Source organism: Pleurodeles waltl, chromosome 6 (genome assembly GCF_031143425.1).
Source record: "Pleurodeles waltl isolate 20211129_DDA chromosome 6, aPleWal1.hap1.20221129, whole genome shotgun sequence".
NCBI classification, from domain to species: domain Eukaryota; kingdom Metazoa; phylum Chordata; class Amphibia; order Caudata; family Salamandridae; genus Pleurodeles; species Pleurodeles waltl.
The window spans coordinates 1,320,026,241-1,320,035,071 of record NC_090445.1 but is presented as its reverse complement, the minus strand read 5'-3'; the positions used below and the strand labels follow the sequence as shown (position 1 = coordinate 1,320,035,071).

Genomic DNA, 8,831 nt, shown 5'->3' with positions numbered 1-8,831 from the left:
TCATGTATCATACTATTGGAACGGTAATGATAAATCCTCTCAACTGGTAAAGTCGGATTGAACATTACTATTTTAGAACTGACATTTTTAGAAAGTAGGCATTTATCTGCTGTTACAGCTCTGGGTGTCTGCAGTCTGTTTCCAATAGTCATCTGGGGTGGGAGACAGCTACCCTCTGTGCTTTCCCTCTAGAGAGCAACAAGCTCAGGAAGGTTAGGTGTATCACAGCAATCATCTGTATTCTGATGACTCTTCCTGGGCAGAAAGGGTGGAGGGGAGCTGACACTTCCACCTAAATAGGGAGTGTCTCTCCCTACACATAGGCGTGATTAGCCCATACTGATAGACTGGAGCCAGGGCTAGGAAGAAAGGACCTCTGTGCACTTCAAAGACCCTTCTTTGAAGTCAACCGCACTTCAAAAGCACATTTGGGTACAAGAAATGGGTCTCTGACCCTATCAAATCAGTACGCTACTGGATCTGTGAAGAACCCTGCCAGGAGTAATGATTGCTGTACTACAAAGAATGCCACTCTTTTGGACTGCTTTCCAAGAAAGACTGTTCTCTGTTTTGATGAGATTCCCTGTTGCCAGCTAAGTTCTGCCTTGCTGAGGAAGGACTGCATCCCTTTCACCTGAATCCAGAGTTACTCCAAGGGCTTGTTGGCTTTCCCCCTGTTCTCCTGCAGTCTCAGGGGCATCAAAGACTACCTGCAACCTACAGCCAGCCCCTGAACTCTGTCTGCTGTGAGTCATGCTCTGCCAAGTGGTGCCAAGCCAGTCCTGTGCTGGGCCCTTGGAAGTAAGTATCTGTGCTGCAAACCAAGAAAATCCATGCATCTTTGACTTTGTGCCCATCGGAATTGGCGCATATCCTCTTGGCTCAGGTGCTTTGCCGCTGCAGCCCAAATCTTGGACACTGCATTGCCAACTGAACAATGCATTGTCCCCAAAATTCTGATGCGTCTTCAACCATGTGCATCTTGATGCCAACGCATCGTACCAACCCAGCGGGTTGACGATGATGCATTGCCTCGATGCCTAACACTGCCTGATCTTTGATGGGGCCTCAACTCATGGCAGGTCGGAACCAATGCATCATCTACACCTCCTCGATCGACAGTGATGTATCTCCTCCCCTGCGCCACGCATCGAGCCCTCGAGGTCAACTCTTCTTCCATCCAAGGTGCTACTTCAGCTAACCCTGCATGGGTTCCGTTGCCGGCCTGCCCTCCATTGTGGTTGGCCTGAACTTTGGATTGTCCCCAGTCAAGCACGAACTCAAGAAACCTTTTAGCAGTATTTTTGGTTTATTCTTACAAAAATATTATTTCTACTTCTACTGATTGGACTTTTTGATTGTGCTTTTCTCATAAAAATATAATCTGTTTTTCTAACCCTGTGTGGAGTACTTTTGTGGTGTTTTCTTTGTGTTATTGAGTGTGTGTGTGTTGCACAAATACTTTATGCATTGCCACTTTAGACAAACCTGACTGCTCTGTGCCAAGCTACCAGAGGGTGAACACAGGTTACCTCTAAGTGGGTATCTAGCTTGCCCTGACTAGATGTGGTAGTTCCTGCTTGTATAGGGTGCCTATTCTGACAACCAGAAACCCCAGTTCTAACAATTATAAATAATGTATGTTTCTATTAAATGACATAATTGTACTCAGTTTACTTACAAGCTGGGAAAGCTAAGTTCAACTTGCTGTGATCTGAATTTGTGATCATTTTATTTCAACATTTGGCAGTGGAAACAATCTAATTAACTCAGCTGTCTTGAACGCAGTTCTTTAGTTGTATCTATGTCTCAATTGGAAATTAGGTTCCTGAACATCACAGACAATGGTCAAATAGGCTGTAGAAAGTGATTTACTGCAACCATTATTGGGATGATTCTGGGTACATATTGAGATGATGTGGTTTAGTAGTTAATTAAGTACAGTTTTAGCTTTCATCATTCCATCAGGGACAATAAGAGCCGTAAGCATCTTTAAAAAGTCTTGGTATTAATTTTTGGACTTTTATTAAAATATATATATATTGTATTGAATTATTTTAATCTTAGTAAATCCAGCTGAGGTCACATTCAAATTAACGCAGAACAAGATTGAACCCTTGACATTAGATTTATGAGCCTGAATTAGAGTTTTGGGGAGGGGGTTACTCCCTCACAGACTTGACGCAATATTAGGCTGTATTATGATCCCATAATAGCCTATGGAGATCATAATGCTGCAAAAGGGATATCACATGGGAGGAGAGCCATATTGATGAACACTTGAGCACATAACGGTTGTCCCGAGGCATCTTAGATGACATATTATAATTGCACCTTGGTAATTATGGAAGCGCCCCTGCCATATCTTGATGGCACTCTGGTCAAAACAAGGTAGTGACTGAAATACACATTTCTGGGTTTTCACAACTTTTGTTTTTATTTGACCCTGCACTTGATGCTCAGTTCTTAACTTAAGTGTTGCCACTTCTTGTAATGTTAACAGTTAGAATCTCATGTGGCATCACCTCCTGGGATAGTATTGGGTCAAAGGTCATATAATGATGATATCACTTACTTTGATGTCATGGGGGTGAAAGAGTATGTGATGTGACTTCTGCTACGATTGGCAGTTTGGTGAATTGATAGCCATGGACAGCTGTGTACTTTATGGAAAATGATAGGATGCCTCCTCCAATGGCATATCGAGATTATTTTGGCTGCCTGTAACATTTACAAACATTTTGCTGTAAAAGAACATATGTACCTTAAAGGATGTTTTCACAATTTTCTTGGACGAAGACACCCATCCAAACAAATCCCTTGAAGAGGTACAAGCTTTCTTGGCAGGACATGCCAATGTATTTTGAAAATGTTCTGTAAAAAGCTTGCTTAATTCCTTCCATTGTAAGGTCTGAATTTACACATCACTAGTTTCGAATATGCGCATTTAGCACTAAATTAAAATATAAATCTCCTATTTTTACATTGCACTTTGTGTCCAATTTTACCACCAACTAAACTGTTAGGAATTTTTTTTTGAGGAATGGTGGTTCAATCTAACACATTTTTCATGCATAATCAGTCATCAAATTTCAGCGTATTAAAGTATGCACTGAAGTGTTCTTCACCAGCTCCAAATGCTTTGCTTTTCAGTGAAAGAAGGCAACAGACAAATAATCAACACTAGGACAAAATAAATGGTTTTAATTTTGAAGTAAGAGACTCTTATCACATTAATCAAAGATAGTTGTAAGATGAAGGTCTTGTCACATTATTATTTCCATGCTTTGGACACCTCTTCAACACTTCTTGCTTCCATAATATTGCCCTCGATTCTGGTCTTGGCAAGGATTAGGCGGACATGGGTTGCAGGGATCCACTAAAAAGACAGACAGTCAAGTCAATGATGAAACTAAAATGATGACATAATTTAAAAAGTTAAGTCAACTAGTATTTACAATCTAAACATTTCTATTTGTTCTAGCCTAAAGTGTATTATTCATATCTGAAGTAAACGTTCTCAGCGAACCTTCTCTGCTAAGCAAAAACAGCCAGTGAATTGAAAAACAACCATGGTGAAATTTAGCAAAATGTGAGATGATGCATATACAGCCATAGTAAAAAAGGAGGAGATTCAATAAGCTTTATGTATTCAATCCTGCAAAAGGAGGATACCAAGGAAGTGAGGGTGAAGGAAGGCCACCCTTACCTTTTCAGTGTTGTTTTAATTTAGGTATATTTCCCTTTACACTCTTCTCTGTCTTCTGATGTTTGACTTGGAAAGCTTGTGTGAGGGTGTGTCAAGATGAAAGAAATACACTGGCTGGAGTTGTTTCCATGTCAAAGGAGCAGAAGGCGATGGGATATTACACCCTTGACAGCCTTTGCATCCATTCCGGCTATCACTCCTGCCTGGTGCATACCATCAGCCTTTGCGAATTCCTTAGTTTTGTTTGCTGGTCCTTCCCTATTAGGCTTAGGGCCTGAGATAAATTGATGGAGTGTGCTCTATGCAGTATGTGAATGTGGTGGAAAGAAACTCTGCAGATTGGTTTGGGTAGTCACACTACTCCAATTTGGTAAGTTAAAACAATGAGGAAGCAAATAGCCTTCTTGAGCATGATGGCATCACAATGGTGCACAATAGATTGAAGGGGCAAAAAAATACAAGGGGAATCAGCACACTGCTGTAAAGGTATAAGCTGCAACATCACTCAAAATCCAGCTGAGAAGGTGGAAAGAAAATGAATAAAAGCACCAAAACTGACTCCATTTTTCCACCCTTGCTTAACTAGAGGTTAAACATGAATCCCAAAACAAATTTCATGTTGGGGGTGGGTGGGAAGCAGAAAGAATAAGGAGATAAGTCCTGTACGGGAGGAGGATATGGGATATACCTGACACAATTAAAGTATGAGAAGTAAAATGCAACCTACTCTCAGATTTTCTGTAACTGTAACTATTTATCCTTTACCTTCATATTATTCATCACATAATCCTTGTTCTTAACATGACATTGTATTGGTTATATGTGCTTTAATATTGATTATATGGAAACACTAATAAATAATTATTATCAAGGGGAGTATGACACCACCATATATGGCTTTTCTAGAGCAACATACAGGACAGGAGGAAAAGGTTTCATTTCCTCTTAAGGAAATGTTTAAATATTGTGCTGCTGAACCTTTAAATTCCATTGAGGTTCACTTACAAGGTGCATAACTACTATTGCTTAAAAGGTATTTTCCATCTGTTTTAGAAAAATTAGCAAGGAAACTGACACTCATACTGAAGGCTTTAAGTCTATGACCCAGTGCTCCCCAAACGTTTTAGAAAGTAACAACTGTTTGCGACTCACCTAGTTTTAATTGACGCAAGGCAAACAATATTTTAATGTAACTTTAGCATTGTGTGGAAGATCAATGTAATTTACAACCAGCACATTTACCATTGAAATGGCCACTAAATGTACTCAGACATAGAGTTTTACTGACAAACCTATATTGCACACTAATGATAACGTTTGGAAATTGGTTTTCAGTGAATATCGTTTTTGCATCACCAAGTAGAGTGTGTTGATTTGTTTTGATCCTATTAAAATCTTATTCTATCATACTTCAGAATTACATATAAATGTGCTTCATTTTTGCTTTCATAAGAATGTACACAATCAGTTTACAGGTAGTTACATTTTTTGGTATGTTACAAAAAAATGACATTCTATGGCTTTTTCTTTCACACTCCTTGTACCCCAGCAAGATCATCATACAAGTCACTTTACTTTTCCTTCGTTAACCATAAAGCTAGAGGAGCATTAAACACTAATTTCCGTGTTACAAAATAGACAGCACTTTGTCAGAAGCCATAGCTTGACATTTGATCTCTGTCTTTAAAGATAAATACAGATTTTGAAGACATTTTTATTTAGTTATTGGTTGGACTTTCTCAACTCAAAAATATTGGCTCACTATCTACCAGTGAGTTGCACCCAACACTTTGGGAAGCACTGCTATGACTCATTACTTAAATATAGGCTCATACGAAGGTGATTCAGTATATCATTTATTACATCTTGCCCCTATGAAAGCAAAGAAATTGTAAGGTTTGGAATGTTAAAAAAAAGGTCTTTTATGATAAAAGTGTGCACTTTAGAAGTTATAACATCTTAGGACCCTAGATACATTTCAATTTTATCATTAATTGTTTTATCTAAAAGAGGAACTTTTTTTAATTGTTTCATTCAGTGATTAAGGAGTATGAAGATTCTGATATACTAGGCTTTTTGGTATTTATAACCTCTTTAGAAATTATGTCTAGATGCTGTGAATTTAAGATGTGTAGTATCTTAGTGGATGCAATGCATCTACAAATTATATTTTCTGCCCAAATTAATGTTTTATTCTGCTTACTTATGATTGCAAATCTAATTCTGCTATAGCCTTATAGCCCGGTGTTGAGGGCTATATGGGTTGTTAAAGGCCCTGAACCCATGTTATAGGGCCAAGCCACAGGAGAGGGTCTATAATGAGGGAGAGTGACTTTAACAACCTGTATAGCCCGAGGCAGAAGGACTAAAATGCTATTAGGACACTCACTGAGGGTATAATGTTTTAAATTAGAAAGGGAGAAGCAAGAAGACAAACATTGAAATGTTGGAGAAGAAGGCATATACCAGCCATTTTAAGCTCAGAGCTACTTCCTCAGCTTCAATGGAGCTCTCAACGTTCCATTGTTCTAATACACATTTGAAGTTTTGGAAACTGGCCCAAAAGGCCAATTTAAAAATTTTGGGGGCGATTATTAGGTGGTGGAATGATAGCACCATGGTGGATCCTGTCCTGCCTGATTTTAAGTTCACAAGGTGAGGACAACCAGTTCTTCCACTGCTGTTTGCACACAGATATTACTCCTGTAATTTCTCCTGCTGAAATCAGGAGGAAGTTTCTGTGCTAAAACAGGCACATGAGGAAAAGGCCGCTGTAATTCTGGGACCAGCATGTTAGTCCCCATTTGCGTGCAAGCTATTCTTGCTGGGGTGGAATAACCAGTCAGAATCAGTGTTTCTGGGCATGATCATTTGGGAACCCGGTACCATGATACTTTTAGGCATGGTCTTGTTGTTTAATACTGCTGATGTGAAATAAAAATTCTAACCTTTAAATAAGTTATGCCTTTTTCCAGAATTCAGTGCTTCCTAAAATATGTATTCTATGACGGAAGAGCATTTAGGACATTGCTGTTCGAGTCAACAAAAGAGACCCATGCAGTGGCATGACCCTGCTGGACGACTCCTGCCCTGACATTCTCTAAGGCTGCTTTGAAACCTGAATTACTGTTTAATGAGTTTTTCCTTTAAACATTTTCAATTCTACTTTCCTATAAAAATTGATGATTTAGGTTTGTTCCAAAGACATTAAAAAATGTCTTCTCTTTTTAAACCTACAGGTATATTTTTCACTTTGCCTGTTTGCAGCCTGAATTCCTAAGTAGCCAAATGTATGTTTTGAATTTTGACTGATCTTATAACAGTTCTTGAAAAAATGAATATGTTTTTATTTGTGATAAATAACTCTTCGTACAAAAAAGCCAGGAGACCACACATTTTAAAATGGTAATTAATGTTCCATTATGCTAGTATGAGGGAAACAAATCTGATGGGCAGTCTAGGCATGTCTTAATATGTCAAGTCAAATCAAATATTCTTTATTCAGCAAATTATGCCATAAAAGCTGCAAGCTGCACTTCCAATAATCCACAATAAGGAACATAATAAATAAATATCAATAAAGTTACTTGGATAAAAATTCAATAAAATAAGATCGGTCAAAAACATTCACAAAATTCATGAGAGAACAAATACAATGGACACTCTTAAAAACGTATTCCAATGATATGTCTTCATAACGGTTCCTTATTTTCATAGCTATGTTAAGAATATTTAGGACAGCATGGCAAAATTCTAAAGTCGGCAACCTCTGCAGGAGCTTTAAACCTAAAATGTGGTTTCTTACACTTAGGCAATGCCATATTGGACTAAGAAAGTTTGTGGAAAACCGGGAGTAATGGGCAAACCGGAATAATGTAACGCATGCTCTGGTTAGTAATATTATTACATCTACATGGAGGTAATGTGCATTACCATTATTTTTGGGTTGGGAAAGCTACCTTGAAATGCATTTTATTTAGCCTGAACAGGGTTAAAAAGTAACACTGATATGATTTTCTATCCAACACAATCTGAAAATGCTAGTTTTAGATACTGAACATAACTAATACTGTGCCCTGGTCAAGTGCGCCTTCAATTCTAGACTCCCACATCTCTCCAGGAATGCATTTTTGATAGCTGCTTTATAATTGAGGTTAAATGCTTGTGGATTGGTGGCAACCTCAGCTATATCAATGCTTCTGCAGGTATTTTGCACATAGGCGATCCATGGAATCCTGTTAACGTCATCTAATATAAGCAGTCAGACAAGAACTGGCCAGGATTGCCTCAGGGTTTCTCCAGCACTTGATCAACAATAGGAGTGTGGCTAGCTTTATTTGATCCTCAATATAGGGAAGTCCCAATTCTTTTTAATTTGTCAACATCAGCACGTGGCGGGAGGTTGGTGTCATCAAGTGACAACTATCTAACTTTTCTTCAAATTAGATTTTTCACATGGTCAATTATTTGAGAGCAAATATTTTTGACAATAGGTATGTTTTATATTAAGCTTCCTGTTTTCAGGACTTCTTACACTGTCAACGTCGCCCCATATGAAAAAAATCAAGGGCTGGATTTTCTGGTCCTCGAGAGGTAAAACATGTTTCAAAGATCACAACATATGGTCACATGGAGGATTGTGTTTTTGAAATTCCTGGCCCTGACCACGGTTGGGCTGTGAAAGAAATAGCCTGCCATGAAAATAAAAGGTTGCATGATAAAGATGACTGCATGCAGCTGTGCTTGCTGAAGGTAATGCTTTTGGTAATTTCAAGAAAATCAACAGTAAAGAATGGACCATCAAGCCATAAAACGGGCCCACAAATAGACAAAACCTGGCCCACAGACTGACCTGTCAGACCTGCCCCACAGGCTAGTCTGACCCAGCCCTAGGCACTTCAGAAACAAATCCTGTTGACGCTGAATAATTTTCACTTACCTGGAGCACACTTCTGTGTGTTATCCTGGCACTGTGGCACGGGTGCACATGCTGAAATGAGAGAAACGAGAGCCATAGTGAACACAAGCACTTCTGTTTTTTTCATAAAAATCTATTCTAAGCGGTTTATAAAAACATAGGAGTCCATTTTAACGTTGCCAGTGACACCAATCGATCATTTGA

General features: G+C 38.7%; 1 long non-coding RNA gene across 1 annotated transcript in view; it reads right to left on the bottom strand.

Moving 5' to 3' along the window:
• Window positions 1–3,179: 3,179 nt before the first annotated feature.
• Window positions 3,180–8,831, bottom strand: part of LOC138300817 (uncharacterized) — a 28,455-nt gene continuing 22,803 nt past the window's right edge. Inside the window, exons 2-3 of the long non-coding RNA XR_011205014.1 lie at window positions 8,649–8,699; window positions 3,180–3,379 (exon numbers count right to left, since the gene is read on the bottom strand). This is a non-coding gene — a long non-coding RNA (uncharacterized lncRNA). The remainder of the gene's footprint in view (window positions 3,380–8,648; window positions 8,700–8,831) is intronic.